Source organism: Equus asinus, chromosome 25 (genome assembly GCF_041296235.1).
Source record: "Equus asinus isolate D_3611 breed Donkey chromosome 25, EquAss-T2T_v2, whole genome shotgun sequence".
Taxonomy (NCBI): domain Eukaryota; kingdom Metazoa; phylum Chordata; class Mammalia; order Perissodactyla; family Equidae; genus Equus; species Equus asinus.
In genome coordinates, this window is record NC_091814.1 from 29,761,053 (window position 1) to 29,777,693 (window position 16,641).

Here is a 16,641-nt window from a genome sequence, read left to right on the forward strand (position 1 = left end):
CACTGATCTATCTCTTTCCAAAATGTATCTAATAATAATTCTCACTGTTCATTCCTGCACGTATACAAAAACATCAAGGCAGAAATAATTTCCCAGGAAGCGTTATTTTCTTAAGGGTTGTCATGAAGTCACCCTACCTTCTCTTTAAATTAAAACAGATCTCAAGGCTTTTACACTCGTGAAAGATGTCAAACTTTTAGACTCTCGTAATGTTCTTCTCTGGGTCTTCCCACTTGTTTCTATATCCATTAAAAAGCATAGGACAAAAAGCAGAGTATAATACTAAGTGAATGAATAATTATTTTTTAAAAAATGTTTTCTATCCTGACTCTCCCAATGTGCTTCTTCCTCCATCCTTGTGTTACATTGGCTTCTTATCCCTCACTGGGACGGCACGTTGGCATTTCATTAAACAAGTCAAGTGTGACATCTCTACTTTCTAAACTCCTCTATGTGTGGGTTGTTTTTTGGTTGTTTTTTTAAATGTCACTAAACAGTACATTTCATACTTGTCAATTATGGATATCATTCTAGTCCCACAAGAGCTCTTTCCAAGCTGTCAAAATTTTATATATATATATATTCTTGAATACATGTAGTAACCATCTATTTTGGAAAGACTTGCAAACCTGATGATATTTCTTTATGTTTATTCAGTCCACCGACATGTTGAACAGACAGGATTGAGAGCAGTTTATATGGAACACTGCTTGATAGATCTCTCTGATGCCATTGACCTGTGGCTGTACTCCTCTAACAGAACATGGTACGTTCAAGCTCATGGGTCAGGGACGGTTGATGATCCACAGCATATGTGTGCAGTGGGGTTTGGAGACATAGAAGCTGAGGTTGAGAAGAGAGGGTCAGGCAGGCAGGAGAAAGTGATGTCCTGAACCCCCTCTCACTTTTTGGCATCCATTTCCACCCAGGTCTTATGAGTCTGAGACTTGGGAGACCGCTCTAGCACTGGTCTCCAGTTTAGCTGCTGGACTTGCCTGAGTTGAGGGAGCAACAGGTGTGACCCTGTACTACTGAGCATTTCAGTTAAGGTAAAGGACAGAGGACTGCATCAACAACTTTTGAAGCTTATCTTCTCCCCTTCCCATGCCATCCTCCTGTGGCACTGTGTAATGATATTGGTATGTGAGATCCATCAAAAGCTTTAAAGAAATGTATTTTCTGGTGTGTGTGGGACCTGATATTCTGTGGGAGAAAGAAAAATTTGTCAAATTCCTTCACTTTAAAAATAATAAGGGGGCCAGCCCTGTGGCATAGTGGTAGTTCGGCAGGCTCCACTTTGGCAGCCCAGGTTCGCTTCCCAGGCACGGACCTGTACCACTCATTGGCAGCCATGCTGTGGCAGCGACCCTCACCCAAAATAGGAGATTGGCACAGATGTTAGTTCAGGGCAAATCTTCCTCAGAAAAAAAAAAAAGAAAAGAAAGAAGAATGATGAAACTGAAGCCTCACAAAAGTAACATGACTTGCTTGAAGTCACTCAGGGATGAGTTTTTTGCAGTGCTAATTAAAATATCATAATAAAAGTACCAGTTCATTGAGTGATATTGTGCCAGGCATTTTGCTAAGCACTACACACATATTATGGCATTTTATTTTCATCATAATCATTTGAGGTAATATTATTGTCCATAAATAAAAAGTAAGAAGTCTGAAGAAGAGAAACATTAAACAATTTATTTGGCCAAATTAAAATAGGAAAAACACTTTTTATTCACAAGAGCCAGTAGGTGATTACTGTGTGTTTTGCAACAGTAAGAGAAACCTGTTTTATCTTCATCCTGCATTTGTCATATTTATTGCTGCTCTTTCTGTGACCTGGCTTTGCTTCTAGAGCCCTACGTTGTGCTACGAAACCGTCTCCACACACTGTCCAAGAGCAGGCGTGGTGGCTGGGCTCTTCTGGAGGTGATGGGTTAGGTCGTCCGTTACAGTCTGGAGTCAAGAGTGACCCATATTTGTGAATGGGTAGCTGCTTTCCCACCTCATTGAAGTTGGCATGATGTCAAATGACAGGAAAGGATAACGTCCCTTTGAGTCAGGAGTCATGTCTCAGTGACTGTAATCTACTGGGTTGAACTCTCCTGAACTTGAACGGGCTTGCTAACTTTCTGGTTTCCTGTCAAGTGGCTAGAATATTTAGAAGATTTTCTTACTTAAACATCTCTGTTGAAGTTTGAATTTAGCAATATGATTTACTTTTGTAAGATAAGAGGTTTGGAGAAGACTGGTCCCATCAATGAACAAAAAGGTTAAATTTAACTTCCATTCAAAGCAAGCTTGAATTTGAAGTTAGGGCTCTCACTGTTTTCAAGGTGGGCTGTCAGCTTCTCAGGCATATGTCCCCAATGGCTTGCCTCTCTGCTGAACTGGGATAAGGTTAAAATGGGGTCAGATGGGCTAGGTCCCCTTCAATTCTGGGGTCCACCAACAGTTTCTCCTCTGCTTTAGAGACTAGATGGAAAATATGCTGCTTGTTCTGCTTTGTCCTATTTTTGTGTTTTGGGTAAAAGTTATATAGCTCAGTGTTTCCTAACCCCAGGTGGGTCATTATTAGAATCAGCTGGGAGAGTTAATACAAATTCAAGTTCATAATCCTCATTTGTAGCAATTCTGATTCTGTGGGCTTAGAGGGGGCCTGGAATCTGTTACTCAAATGTGAAGTCAATTTGGGGACCCGTTGATATCATCAATCTTCCTTAAGGGTTTGTGCCTGATTATTTCATATATATTATTACTTCTAATCTTCACAACTGACTTGTGAGGAAAGCGTTACCATTCCCTGGTTTGCAGATGAAGAAACCAAGGCACAGAGAGGTTGTGTAACTAACACAAGGTCCCTTGCTCTAAGTGCTGGCGCCAGGTGTCAGGGTCCCCCTCTACCCCAAACCCCCTTCCCACATTTTCCAATTCGCTCTGTGTCAGGTCTGTCCAAGGAGGTGCTTCCTTTGCCTGTACCTCAATTCTACCGAAAACTTCCTGAATTTAATGTTTTCATCTGATATATTTCTTCACAACAGGCTAACAGCATCCTGTTCTGGCCACTGGCTGTTAATTTGAGACACGTTGCTTAATGAAAATACAAGGTATGGAAATGTGCAAGACACATTGCTTTATTAATATTATTGTTATGATGATGATGATGATGATGATGATGACAGCATAATTCAGACATCATAAAATTCACCATTTTGAGTATAATTCAGTGACCATAAGTCTATTTACAAGGTTGTGAAACCATCACCACTATCTAATTCCTGAGTATTTTTATTACCTCAAAAAAGCAAGCCTAAAGTACCTGTTGGCAGTCACTCCCTGTTCCTTACCTTCTCCCAGCCCTTGGCCATCACTTATCTAATTTCTTTCCGTACGGATTTGCCTATTAGAGACATTTATTCTAAATGGAATCATACAACATGTGGCCTTTAGTGTCTGGCTACTTCACTTAGCACAATGTTTTCAAGGTTCATCCATGTCTTGGCGTGTATCAGTACTTTATTCTTTTTCTGCCTGAATTATTTCATTTTATGACTAACCTATATTTTGTTTATTCATTCATCAGTTGATGGCCATTTGGGTTGTTCCTACTTTGGGATACTATGGAGAATGCTGCCATGAATATTCATGTACAAGTTTGTCTGGACCATATGTTTTCAGATCTTTTGGGTATATACCTAGGAGTGGGATTGCTATGTCTACATCACCTCTATATTTAACTCTGAGGAACTGACAAATTGTTTTCCAAACCAGTTGCACCATTTTACATTCTCACTAGCAATGTCAACTTTGTTCTTTTCAAGATTGTTTGGTTATTCTGAATTCCTCGAAATTCCATATGAATTTTAGGATCATTTTTCCATTTCTGCAAAAAATACTATTGGAATTTTGATAGGGATTGCATTGAATTCATATATCATTTGGGGCAGTATTTTCATGTTAAAAATATTAAGTCTTCAGGGCCAGCCCAGTAGCACAGCGGTTAAGTTCACACATTCTGCTTCACTGGCCTAGTGTTCACGGCTCAGATCCCGGGTACAGACCTGTGCACCACTTGTCAAGCCATGCTGTGCAGGCGTCCCACATATAAAGTACTGGAAGATGGGCACGGATGTTAGCTCAGGGCCAGTCTTCCTCAGCAAAAAGAGGAGGGTTGGCAGCAGATGTTAGCTCAGGGCTAATCTTCCTCAACAAAATATATAAATACAGACACACACACACACACACACACATATATATATAGTCTTCCAATCCATGAATACGGATGTTTTTGTATTTATTTAGGGCTTCTTTAATTTTTTTAAGCAAGGTTTTATAGTTTTCCCTGTATATGTCTTGTGCCCCCTTGGCTAAATTTATGCCTAAGTATTTTATTCTTTTTTTAAATTGTGGTCATAATAGCTTACAACATAATGAGATTTCAGTTGTACATTACTATTTGTCATATAACATATAAGTATGCCCCTTCACCCTTGTGCCCACACTCCACCCCCTTCCCCTAGTAACTACGAATTTATTCTCTTTGTCCGTAAGTTTGTTTATATTCCACATATGAGTGAAATCATATGGTGTTTGTCTTTCTCTGTCTGACTTATTTCACTTAACATGATGCCCTCAAGGTTCATCCATCTGGTTGTGAATGGGATGATTTCATCTTGTTTATGGCTGAGTAGTATTCCATTGTATATATAAACCACATCTTCGTTATCCAATCATCTGTCAATGGGCACTTGGGTTGCTTCCACGTCTTGGCTATTGTGAATAATGCTGCAATGAACATAGGAGTGTGTAAGTCTCTTTGAATTGTTGATTTCAAGTTCTTTGGGTAAACACCTAGTACTGAGATAGCTGGATCATATGGTATCTCTACTTTTAATTTTTTGAGAAATATCCATACTGTTTTCCACAGTGACTGGACCAGTTTGCATTCCCACCAGCAGTGGATGAGTGTTCCCTTTTCTCCACAACCTCTCCAACATTTGTTGTTTTTTGTCTTAGTGATTATAGCCATTCTAATGGATGTAAGATGGTATCTAAGTGTAGTTTTCATTTGCATTTTCCTGATGATTAGTGATGTTGAGCATCTTTTCATGTGCCTATTGGCCATCTATACATCTTCTTTGGAAAAATTTCTGTTCACATCTTCTGCCCACTTTTTGACTGAGTTGTTTGGGTTTTTTTGTAGTTCATTTGTGTAAGCTCTTTATATATTATGGAGATTAACCCCTTATCGGATATATGATTTGCAAATATTTTCTCCCAGTTGGTGGGTTGTTTTTTCATTTTGATCTTGGTTTCCTTTGCCTTCCAGAAGCTCTTTAGTCTGATGACGTCTCACTTGTTTATTTTTTCTTTTGTTTCCCTTGTCTGAGTAGACATGCTATTCAAAAAGATCCTTTTAAGTCTGATGTCAAAGAGCGTACTGCCTATATTTTCTTCCAGTGGTTTTATGGTTTCAGGTCTTACCTTCAAGTCTTTGGTCCATTTTGAGTCTATTTTTGTGCATGGGGAAAGATAATGGTCTACTTTCATTCTTTTGCCTGTGGCTGTCCAGTTTTCCCAGCACCATTTATTGAAGAGGCTTTCCTTTCTCCATTGTATGTTCTTGGCTTCTTTGTCGAAGATTAGCTGTCCATAGATGTGTGGTTTTATTTCTGGGCTTTCAATTCTGTTCCATTGATCTGTGTGTCTGTTCTCATACCAGCACCATGCTGTTTTGATTACTATAGCTTTGTAATATATTTTGAAGTCAGGGATTGCCATGCCACCAGCTTTGTTCTTGTTTTTCAGGATTGCTTTGGCTATTAGGGTCTTTTGTTGCTGCATATAAATTTTAAGATTCTTTGTTCTATTTCTTTGGAGAATGTCATGGGGATTCTGATTGGGATTGCATTGAATCTGTAGATTGCTTTAGGCAGTATGGACATTTTAACTATATTTATTCTTCCAATCCATGGGCATGGAACATATTTCGATTTCTTTATTTGATTTCTTTCGGTAATGTCTTATAGTTTTCTTTTTATAGGGCTTTCATCTCCATGGTTAAATTTATTCCTAGGTATTTTATTCTTTTTTGTTGTGATTGTAAATGGAATGGTATTCTTGAGTTCTTGTTCAGTTAGTTCGTTATTTGAGTATAGAAATGCTACTGATTTTTGTAAGTTGACTTTGTACCTTGCAATTTTGCTGTAGTTGTTGATTATTTCTAATAGTTTTCTGATGAATTCTTCAGGGTTTTCTATATATAAAATCATGTCATCTGCAAACAGCAAGAGCTTCACTTCTTCAGATCCTATTTGGATTCCTTTTATTTCTTTTTCTTGCCTGATTGCTCTGGCCAAAACTTCTAGTACTATGTTGAATAACAGTGGTGAGAGTGGGCACCCTTGTCTTGTTCCTGTTCTCAGAGGGATGGCTTTCACTTTTTCCCCATTGAGTATGATGTTGGCTGTGGGTTTGTCATAGACGGCTTTTATCATGTTGAGGTACTTTCCTTCTATATCCATTTTATTGAGAGTTTTTATCATGAATGGATGTTGGATCTTCTCAAATGCTTTCCCTGCATCTATGGAGATTATCATGTGGTTTTTGTTCCTCATTTTGTTAATGTGGTGTATCAGGTTGATTGATTTGCAGATGTTGAACCATCCTTGTGTCCCTGGTATGAATCCCACTTGATCATGGTGTATGATCTTTTTAATGTATTGCTGTCTTCAGTTTGCCAATATTTTGTTCAGGATTTTTGCATCTACGTTCATCAGTGATATTGGCCTGTAATTTTCCTTCTTTGTGTTGTCCTTGTCTGGCTTTGGTATCAGGATGATGTTGGCCTCGTAGAATGTGTTAGGAATATTTCCAACTTCCTCAATTCTTTAGAATAGTTTGAGAAGAATGGGTAATAATTCTTCTTTGAATGTTTGGCAGAATTCTCCTGAGAAGCCATCTGGTCCTGGACTTTTATTTGGGGGGAGGTTTTTTATTACTGTTTCAATCTCTTTACTTGCGATTTGTCTATTCAGATTTTCTGTGTCTTCTTGATTCAGTCTTGGGAGGTTGTACAAGTCTAAGAATTTATCCGTTTCTTCTTAATTGTCCAGTTTGTTGGCAAATAGTTTTTCATAATATTCTCATAATCTTTTGTATTTCTGTGGTATCGATTGTAATTTCTCCTCTTTCATTTCTAATTTTATTTATTTGAGCCTTCTTTTTTTCTTAGTGAGTCTGGCTAAAGGTTTGTCAATTTTGTTTCTCTTCTCAAAGGACCAGCTCCTTGTTTAATTGATTCTTTTTATAGTCTTTCTTGTTTCAATTTCATTTATTTCTTCTCTAATTTTTATTATTTTGCTCCTTTTACTGAGTTTGGGCTTTGTTTGTTCTTCTTTTTCTGATTCTGTTAGGTGAAGTTTAAGATTGTTTATTTGAGCTTTTTCTTGTTTGTTAATATGGGCTTATATTGCTATAAATTGCCCTCTTAGGACCACTTTCATTGCATCCGATATGAGTTGGTATGGTGTGTTTTCATTATCATTTGTCTCCAAATATTTTTTTATTTCTCCTTTTATTTTTTCAATGACCCATTGGTTGTTCAGCAGCATGTTGTTTAGTCTCCACATTTTTGTTCCTTTCCCTGCTTTTCTCTTGTAGTTGATTTCTAGTTTCATAGCATTATGGTCAGAGAAGATAGTAGATATGATTTCAATCTTCTTAAATTTATTGAGGTTTGCCTTGTTTCCCAATATATGGTCTATCCTTGAGAATGTTCTATGTGCACTTGAGAACAATGTATACTCTGCTGTTTTTGGATGGAGCCTCTCTCTGTATCTATTAAGTTCATCTAGTCTAGTTTTTCATTTAATTCCTGCCACTCTGTGTCTTTTGATTGCAGAATTCAGTCCATTTACATTTAGAGTGATTGTTGATATATGAAGGCTTAATACTGCCATCTTATTGCACGTTTTCTGGTTCTTCTGCATATCCTTTGTTTCTTGTCCCATGTATACTGGGCTTCAAATTTGATTAGGTAGTTTTCTATGTTGGTTTTCTTCATTTTCTCCTTGTTTATCATATATGTCTCTGTTCTAATTCTTTGTTTAGTGGTTACCATTAGGTTAGTATAAAAAGTCTTGAAGATGAGATAGTCCATTTTCTGATTGCCTTTTATTTCTTAGATTATACTGATTCTGTCCCTTTCCTCTTTCCCATTTAAGTTATTTTTGTCATATCTTATTCCACCTTGTGTTGTGAGTTTGTGGTTAAGGTGATGATATAATTTTTATTTTGGTGTCTTCCTTTTCTTTATCCTTGATGTAAGAGTTAAGTGTTTACCAACCTGATCTGATAGGGAGCTGCTGATTTCTGATTGTTGCATACCTATTCAACTCCTTGCTCAGGGCTTTGTAGCCCCTTTCCTGTTTTTCCTTTTTTTTCTTTCAGGTGTGAGAGCCTTCTTGAGGATTTCTTGTAGCGAGGCCTTATGGCAATAAACTCCCTTAGCTTTTGTTTATCTGGGAAACTTTTTATTTCTCTGTCATATCTGAAGGAGATTTTCACTTGATAGAGTATTCTTGGCTGGAAGTTTTTGTCTTTCAGGATTTTGAATATATCATTCCACTGTCTCCTAGCCTGTAAGGTTTCTGCTGAGAAATCAGCTGAAAGCCTAATAGGGGTTCCTTTGTAAGTCATTTTCTTCTGCCTTGCTGCCCTTAATATTTTTTCTTTGTCATTGACTTTTGCCAGCTTTACTACTATATGCCTTGCAGTAGGTCTTTTTACATTAACATAGTTGGGAGTTCTGGTAGCCTCTTTTATGTGGATTTCCATCTCCTTCCCCAGGTTTGGGAAATTCTTGGCTATTATTTCTTTGAACAAGCTCTGCTCCATTCTCCTTCTCTTCCCCCTTATGTAATCCTTATGTTGCATTTCCTCATTGAGGCAGGTATTTCTCTGAGAGCCTCTTCATTTCTTTTTAGTCTTAGTTCTCTCTTCTCCTCCCTTTGAAGGATTTCTATAGTATTGTCTTCTAAATTGCTAATTTGGTCTTCAATATTGTCAGTTTTGTTGTTTAGGGAGTCCAGATTTTTGAAAATCTCATGCATTGTGTTTTTCATCTCCACACTGGTTCTTCTTTAAAGTTTCAATCTCTTTTGTGAAGAAGTTCCTGAATTCGTTAATTTATCTTTCTCTGTTTTTTTGTAACTACTTGAGTTTTTTTATGATAGCTATTTTGAAGTCTTTGTCATTTAGGTTATGGATTTCTGTGTCTTCAGGGGTGGTTTCTGGGTACTTGTCATCTTCCTTCTGGTCTGGAGATTTAATATACTTTCTTTATTTATATACTTTGCTTTATTGTGTGTATTGTTCCCTCCACATAGCGTTATTATCCGGTCACTGCCGCTGTGTGCCTCCACTGGGTGATGATCAGGCACTGCGTATTCTGGCCCAAGCATGATCTGGGGCTCCCCAGCTCTGGCCACAGGCTGCTATTCTCACTGTGTGATGCTCTGGCTGATGGCAGATCTAGAGCATTTGGCAGGGGGAGGGGTGCTCTCCTTCCCCTGTGCTTCCCCCAGCCTCCACTTCTCATTCTGTGCGGAGCTCCGGGTGATAGCAGGACTGGCATGCCAGGTTGTGAAAGGAGCACTTTCGTATCCTTGCATGCCTCCTCCAACTGCTGCTTGTCTCTCTGTGTGGTGCTCTGGATGCTCATGGGGCTCCACCTGCCACTGCTTCTCTCTCTGTGTGGTGCTCCCAGCAATCATGTGACTGGAGCACACTGCTGGAGTGCCAGGCAGGAACAGAGTGCCTCTTCCCAGCTCTCCCTCTAACTGGCCCCTCTCTCACTGTGCCGCTCTCCTGGCGAATGTGGGGCTGGATCGTGAGGCTGGAGCGCCAAGTGGGAATAGAGCACCTCTCCTCAGCTGTTCCCTTCCTCTAGCCATGGAGCGGAGAAGCCCTGATGTACTGAAGGCTCTGAGATGCGAGGGGCAGGAGGGATGACAGTGGGAGTGGAAAGCTTGGTGATGGGCCCCAATTAAAAGCACACTCTGCTTTCAGATAAAACACACTGGAAATAAACGCACCATCACAAATGAAACTTCTCCAAACCTACATTTTATTTTATGCCAGATTTGAAGACCCAATTTTCAAAAAGTGAACAGTAAAGATCACTATACATGGGACTTTTCACTTCAGATACTTTCTTGCAGTTTTAATAAACTTTTCAGTACAAAAAGCTGCTTTCTCTGTCATTTAAACAAACTTTTCTAGAGAAAACTGGTTTCCCTATATATTTAAGTAATCGATAATTTGACAAACAACATAATTTATATTTGCACAAATATATCAATCTCACATATAAATATACCAAGTTGAAAACAGTAAATTTGAAGCAAAAGTATTATAAAAAGTCTATTTTTGGTTGATCTAATCTTTGGTTGAAAAGCGCCTCAGTTTGGCTTTAAAAAAGTAAATAGTACAGCCATGCCTTGCTTCTAAGCAAGTGCTACATTCTTGAAGAGCATGTGAAAATGGGCACAGTAAACCTCCAGCTTTATATTGAATTCAGAATTCCTGTTTCTTCTGCCCAAACTTATCTTCCTGAAGTGCCTCATCAGAGATGACAAAGGGAAGGAACACGTCCAGCGCGTTATTAACCTGTCTTTAGGAGTGAAACAATGTTCACTCCAGGCCACTGTTGAGTCCCCAACTCATATCCTTCTCGGCAACGTTTCTTCGGCCCAATTTGTGCTACTAAATATAACAGCGTGAAACCAAACTTTAGAAATGTAATCTGAATCAGCGTGGCGTCCCTCCTCTTCTCCCACTGGCTTGCTTGAGAGACGCTGCCAGTTGAGGGCTCAGAAGAGGCGGGATCTACTTCACCTGAGCATAACGTGCTGCCTGAGCTGTTTCCTTTTTCAGTCTCTTCCTACAACAGACAGCAACTACACAATTAAGTTTTCTTTCCTGAAATAAACAGCTTCATTTTTACTCTGACTTTTGGCAGATGAGGTGAGATGCACAGAAAGACCAAGATTCTGATACAACTGAAGGTTATCTGATGAATTTATTCCCAATGAAACTGTCTACTTTTAGATGACATATTACAGTAAGACATCTCCTTATCCAAGGAGGGACAGAAAACCACCTATAGCCAGAATTTAGAGCGGATTCTAATTCTCTTAAAGATGGAATTCTCTTTAAGAAAACGACAAGACCGCAGCGCTCACTCTGTACCACGAACCTGGTATCCTTGTTATGGGTGTTAGAGCTCCCTAACTTTTTACAGAAGTAGCAACTGATTCTAAATCCTTATCGATTCCCTAGACTGGTTTATTGACATGAAAAAAAGTGAAGGACAAATGCCATCCATAAACTTTATAGTTTCTTTAAATTACCAAGAGGTTAAAATAAGTTTTTAAAATGTGGAATTTTACTCTATGAACTTTAAGAGTATTTTCTGAAACTACTCTTAGGGAGGTCAAACTTGTTCAAAATCCCAATTTTCAGTGTTATTTTTAATGTTTAAGGTCTGAAGTAGTATACACATATTTGTAAAGACTTTTTACAATAAACTATATATAAAATCCATTTTAGCCTTGTTGAAGAGTTGGCATTTATCTTTCAACAAAAAAGATTTCAAAATCACTTTCCTTATGACTGACATGTAATTTCATTTTGAACTATATTTTCCTAACTTTGGAGATTTTATTTAAAAAAATCATTTCCTCATCTTCATACTACCAGGGATATTGTTTTGACTTGCTCTATAAATGCAAATGTTGTTTAAGGGAAAACAGGCAAGATGTTCATACCCAAATTCATACATGTTTCAAAGAAGGATCAAAGGATGGTGACTACATTCAAGTCATGTTAAAATGTTGTCATTATTTCTTAACAATTGCATTCATGAGAGTGAGAGAAACTAGAGAATAACTTTTGTAAATCTTTTCTTCCTGTTTTATTGGTATAACTTTTGTAAATCTTTTCTTCCAGTTTTATTGATATAATTGACATATTCTATGAGTTTAAGCTGTACAGCATAAAGAGTTGGTAATGTATAGTTTACAAAATGGCTAATACAGTAAATTTAGTTAACATCCATTACCTCACATAGTTACAAAAATTTTTTTTCTTCCTTGTGATCACAACTTCTAAGATCTACTCTTTTAGCAACTTGCCAATATACAACACAGTCTTACTAATTATAGTCACCCTACTGTACATTACATCCCAGTGCTTGTTTATAACTGGAAGTTTGTACCTTTTGATCATCTTCACCCAATTCATAGTCCCCCCCTACCCTTCCACTGCCTCTGGCAGCCACAAATCTAATTTCTTTTCCTATGAGTTTGGTTTTTAAAGATTCCACATATAAGTGAGGTCATACAGTATTTGTCTCTATATGACTTGTTTCACTTAACATCATGCCCTCAGGATCCATCCATCTTGTCACAAATAGCAGGACTTCCTTCCTTTTTTATGGCTGAATATTTCACTGTGTATATACACACTGTAGACACACACACACACACACACACACAGAGACACACACATACCACATTGTCTTTATCCATTCATCCGTCAATGGACACTCGGGTTCTTTCTATGTCTGGTTACTGTAAATGCTGCTGCAATAAACAGAGAGGTGAAGGTACCTCTTCCACACAGTGATTTAGTTTCTTTTGGATAATACCCAGAAGTGGAATTGCTGGATCATATGGTAGTTCTGTTTTTAAGTTTTTGAGGAACCTTCATACTGTTTTCCATAGTGGCTATAGGAATTCAGTGTAGACCTTAACGTTTTAACAGAATCAAAATGTAAACTGAGGCACTGGTTTGTGGAAACCATTTAATTCTCCTCTGGTCGCGTGGTTGACTTACTCTGGTAAGTGCTGTATGTAGCGCTAACCTCTGCTTTCCTACAAAGCAAGATAAACAGACACCATCACACACAAACACAATTAGGTACAGAAATTCAGTTCCGGAAGTCCACTTAGAAAACAGAATTTTAAAAACCTGTATTTATAGTATCAAGAATTTCTGAACTAGGAAATTAATTCTTTTAAAGTAATTTCAAATATTCAACTTATCTCACTCTAGAAACATTTCTTCTGGCCATGTATTATTATATTTTTGACCCTCTCCAAAACAAGAAACAGAGCAGTCACATATGAAGTACATAGTAAATATTTCCTCGTTTTAATTTAGGGCCATTGGGAAAGACTGTTTTCCTAATGTCACAATTTTAAGTTCCATTCTAAGATGAAACTTTTAAAAAGGTAATGATTCCCACAGTGTTCAAGTTCAATGACGCCTCATTTACCCCTGACTGTCAAGGAAATCCCGTGTTCCAGTAAGAGATTTTCCTAAATAACTGAAGTTTCCATCACACTTTTATTGTAACAATATATCTTTCTAAAATCTATTATTCTGGTCCAGTGCTGCCCAGAGAAATATAATGCAAATCACATAGGTAATTTTAAATTTTCTAGAAGCCACATTTAAAAAAGTATTTAAAAAAACAGGAAAAATTAATTTTAACATATGTCACCTAGGCCAGGATGGCCAAAATATTAACATTTTGCCGTTCATTTTACATTTTTTCACACTGTCTTTGAAATCTGGAGTGTATTTTGCACCTCCAGCACACCTTCCTCGGAACCGGCCACTTTTGAAGTCCTCAGTAGCCCCACGTGGCTATTGACTATTGCACTGGAAAATGCGGTTCTGGTCCCTGCCTTAGTAAATTGACTCTAATAGACTAAAACTAAATTTGGACCAGTCAGTTATGCTTGCCACAGCAGACACTTCAGGGATGCCTACCAATGTAAGAGCCAACCAGGTTACTTTCGGGTACTTTGTTTCTCTTTGGGGGGAGCCATCATTATGAACCACCACTGTCACAGCACTATTCTTGCAATATGGCGATTTCTAAGGAATACTGTGGTGAGTGACGTAATAATTAGGCCTGTCAGTATTTCTCCAGGACCACTATATTTTTCTATTTTTCAAAGTCAGTAGTTTTTTTTCGTGCTGTAGTAGTGGAATCCTTTTCTTTAATTAGAATTTTAAATATAAACCCAATATATGAGAAAGATAAGTAAGCATTAATATAAATATTTATTTGATATAACAACGAACCTACTTGAAGATAAAAATCTGAAACAATCACTAACTACTGATATTTTATATTAACTTCAGGATTAATTTAACTTCAAATCTTTACAGACATCTTGAAGCTCACGACAGTGTGAAAACAACTTTCCTGTTTGGCTTTAGCCTCAAAGAAAATGCTAGGAGCCCAGGCAGACACACAGGGCCGGGTGTCTCTAGCTCTGCCACTCTAGCTGGTATGTTCTGTCTTTCCCTTTGCCCCTGCGATCAAAGACACCGCTTGGCTTTTACCAAGAAACTGCCCTTCCTGTTGGCCTTTGTAGAATCTGCTGTGAAACTCTTGATTGGAACCTGGGTAGCGCCTCACATTGTAAGTGGTGGGATACACATCTCCCTCTCTTCCCAGCTATGTAGACGTGCATTTTGGCACAAGTAGAGGAAGATTTCCAATTCATTTCATTCGAAGACAGAAGGTGGATGGGATTAAAGGGTTTAGGGCAGTGCAATTCATAATTTCCAAAATCTGAGGATATTTTTGTTAGTTTCTCTTTCATATGCTAAAAATATTCAGGTCAAGAGAAACAGATAAATGCCTTCACTGAGTTATTTACAAGTTGACAATGAATACATTTACAAAATTAAGTAAAATATATTTTGGTTTCTGCAAAAGGACATTTTTTTCGCCCTCTATTTACAATGAACAGATTCTGTGATTTTGCTAAACAATGTCCTCACTTCTGGATTCACAGCTGCTAGAAGGTAGAGTCTGATAAAAGGATGAGGAGACATTACTGGAGCGTAAGGCAAAGCAAAACCCATCAAGACACTTCATGTTACATTTAGAAAAGGAATGGTAGAAGAAAACATCAATAACTGAGCAAAGGCACTGGGATTCTAAGTGTCCTCTGATGTTTCCTCCTAACATATCTTAGCTCAGGTTATTGCTGTCTAAACATTCACTGAATATTTTTCAAAAGAAAGGACATCTCTGAAAAGAAACACAAAAGGAGGCAGACACCATTTAACAATAAAAGCAAATCTGTCTCATTTCTTCTCAGAGAGAAATAAATTTTCCTTCTCTGCGGCTCTCATCAATCAGATATGTGCTGAACAGAGGAAGGGAAAGGGGCTGAATACAATAGTGACATCAAACCCAAAGGCAGCAAGAGTGGCCTAATAAGTGGGGTCAAATCAATGACAGAGGAGAATGGAGGTAAACCCGATCATGAGGTTCATAGATTGAGAGTTCTCTGATTCTCACTTAGGAAATTGAAACAGGAAGTTTGCACAAGAAGCTACGTTAACTTGGGAGTCTTACAGATCATCCAGCAGATGAACAGAATCTCAATTTCTGTGCAATCTGTTTACCTCTGAAACCATTTAGCCTGAAGAGAATAATGTAAACTCTTTCTCACAGAAAACCGACTCTGTGAGGAGAAGGGGTCCTTATTTTGAGGGAATACATGGAGCATATATTAATCCATGTCATATTGTCTTGGACATCATTTTTATGACAAGGCATATATTCTCAGCTGCAGCTGGACTTCTGCAGCGAGTGCAGTTTCTTCCCAGGCACATTTGTTTTCATCCTGAGAAGATCCCTGTAAAACTTAGTATATGACCTCCTTAGTATATGATCCAAATTTGATAAATGTGCTATCGAAACTAATTACAAAAATCTGTTATCTATTAATTTTCTGTTTAAAATTTTTTGAAGAGTCTGTTCAATGCTCATGAATTTGAGAGCCAAGTAGAAAAATGTTCCCGTTAATTTAATCCTTCAAGTTTTTACCGTATGTCATTATACTTGCCCCCACCTCAACTGGCCACTATACATATTAAATCCAAAAAACTTGTGTAACATTCATTTACGCAGACAGCTAAAAAATTATGAGGTTATTGAATTAGTCATTATTAATATAACATTAAAAATAGGTTTAAGTTATAACAAATAATAAATAACCTTAACGCAAAAAAAAAAAGAAAACAATTTAGTCACAGGTAATAAAATACATAAGTAATGCAAATAATTCTAAAGAACTTAGTGGGATGATTTAACCATGCGTTTATGGAAAGAAATAACTGCAAACAAGTGAAAACATTAATGTAAACTAAAGGCATCTGTTTTCGGAATCACGTGGTCATGACGTGCAGAACAGGACTCAAGAAACAGCAAAGGATGGGGAAGCGCTGTGGAGTCTAAGCCTGGAAAGTGTGGGAGAAACATAAGAAAGGACACTGGAAGGGAAAGGAAGGAGCATGTAGATGGGCGCATTTCAGACCAATTGGGATCCTATTCCATTCTTAGCTGAAGAACAAGAAACAGAAAACTATGGCAGAATACTTTAACCTTGTGGCCATTTTTCATCAAGTAATTTAAATATGTCGAATGACCTTAAAAATGAATACTTATACTATTTTGGTACTGTGGTATGAAGGCTGTATCAGGGTAAGTGTGTTCCCAAATCATCATAAATATACTTTACATCAGATCCATTTTGTACCAAATTT

The 16,641-nt window shown here is 37.7% G+C and overlaps 1 protein-coding gene across 9 annotated transcripts in view; it reads right to left on the reverse strand.

The window, feature by feature from the left end:
• Positions 1-10,103: 10,103 nt before the first annotated feature.
• The window catches only part of LOC106842727 (membrane cofactor protein-like), a 42,606-nt gene continuing 36,068 nt past the window's right edge, over positions 10,104-16,641 (reverse strand). For 4 of the 9 annotated variants that reach the window (XM_044758442.2, XM_070497949.1, XM_070497953.1 and 1 more), the window contains one exon: positions 11,062-12,935. The gene's annotated coding sequence lies outside the window, so the exon portion shown is untranslated. Of the gene's footprint in view, positions 10,943-11,061; positions 12,936-14,052; positions 16,336-16,641 lie in introns of those variants that run through there. The other 5 variants (XM_044758444.2, XM_070497954.1, XM_014859425.3 and 2 more) reach the window with 3 other exon arrangements.